The sequence below is a fragment of the Capsicum annuum genome, chromosome 8 (genome assembly GCF_002878395.1).
Source record: "Capsicum annuum cultivar UCD-10X-F1 chromosome 8, UCD10Xv1.1, whole genome shotgun sequence".
Taxonomy (NCBI): domain Eukaryota; kingdom Viridiplantae; phylum Streptophyta; class Magnoliopsida; order Solanales; family Solanaceae; genus Capsicum; species Capsicum annuum.
This window is the reverse complement of record NC_061118.1, coordinates 1776235-1778234: the sequence shown is the minus strand read 5'-3', so window position 1 is coordinate 1778234 and position 2000 is coordinate 1776235.

Below are 2000 nucleotides of genomic sequence, written 5' to 3'. Positions count from 1 at the left end.
AAGATATAATAATTAAATAAAATAAATAATCCCTTCATCAAGGTACACTATCTATCTAGGGATGGACATTTTATATTCGATTTAATATTTTTAAAGTTTAATTTTAATAATTGATAATTTAAAATAAATATCAAATATCAAATTCTTAAAAGTTCAAATTAATATTTAGATTTTGATTTGATTTTAATAACTATTAAATCAAGCGAAATGTCATGTCCACATTACATCTCTCATGATCCCTTTACTTTGCCAAAATAATGTGACCGTAATTTCAGAAATAGGTTGACTTTTTTAATTTTTGTTATAGAAAATGAAAGTCGTTATGTTTAGTAGGATATTGCTTCACAGCTCGAGAATTTAAGTAATATTACAAACTATTTTAGAAGAAATAGTTCCATTCAAGCCTTTGCCATAAAAAAAAAAAAACAAATATAGGTGGTATAGTATTATTATGATCCCTTCATAACAAAGTTATGTGTTATTACTATTAATTTATGTATACTATTATTATGATCCCTTTGTAACTAATTATGTATATGTTTAGGCAAAATGACTTTTTGCACCCGTGTACTATGTCGGTTTTATAAGTTGGACACTTCTACTTACATATTTGTCATCTGGACCCCTGAACCCACTAAAAAATAATATTTTAAATCACTTTTTGATGAGTGTAACACACTCTCCTCCACGTCAGCTGCCACATCAACTGTCACGTCTGTCATGTCTGACACGTCTGCCACGTCATTTGCCACGTCATTTTTAAAATAAAAAATAAAAAAAGTACTACATTAAATTCCAAGTCATTTTTAAAATGCTACATAACAAATTAAATATTAAAATTAATTTAATTAAATAAGAAAAAATTATAAATTATAGAAAAATTTGAATAATCATGTTTTTATTTTTGCTCACAAATTAAACATCAAATCCATTTCAAATAATTTAAATTCTTCTCCAACTAATTTAAATTTTTAACTATAAATTCATATATACAAACATGATAAAGTTTTAATTTTTAAATTTGAACTCCCACATCCAAAAAATGAAGGTGGCAGAAATGCGGATGTTGCGCTGGATGTGTGGACTGACCCGAGAGGATAGAGTTCGGAATGAGACTATCCGGGAGAAGGTTGGTGTGACTTCAGTGGAGTGTAAGATGCGGGAAGCACGATTGAGATGGTTCGGACACGTGAAGAGGAGGGGCATGGATGCCCCGGTCCGTAGGTGTGAGAGGCTAGCGTTGGATGGTTTTAGACGGGGTAGAGGTAGACCGAAGAAGTACTGGGGTGAGGTGATTAGGCGGGACATGGAACAATTACAGCTCACCGAGGACATGACCCTAGATAGGAAGGTCTGGAAGATGCGAATTACGGCAGAGGATTAGGGCCAGTTCGGGTCGCTAGGGTAGGGAATTAATTGGTGGGGGTGTATTCCTGTTATGATTCCGTATTCAGTGTTTCGTGTTCCGTGTTCCATGTTTATTACGAATCTGTGTGCTTTCCTCTGCTTTATATTCCTGCATTCCTGCTTTACTCTATTTTATATTCCCTATGGGTGCCGTATCTATGTTATGTCATCTGCTGCTGTGCTGTACTATGTGTTTGTGTGATATCTCGTGACTTGAGCCGGGGGTCTTTCGGAAACAGCCTTTCTACTTCATCAGAGGTAGAGGTATGGACTGCGTACATCTTACCCCCCCCAGACCCCACTAAGTGGGAATACACTGGGTTTGTTGTTGTTGTTGTTGTTGTTGAATATTTTTAAATATTCACAAAAAGTTTAATTTTTTTCAAGCGAAGTTCACTAAATTTTTTCACTATTCACTATCACTTACTTTCAATTTAAATTTAAATTTTAATCCCCCAAAAAATAAAAAGATTTCAAATTTAAATTTTAATTAAAAAAATGAAAAGAATTGAATTGAGAGGGAAAATTAAAATAAAAAATAAAAAGTGAACGTGGGAGGAGGGCTGGAAGAGTGTTGGGGTGGGGTGGGGGGG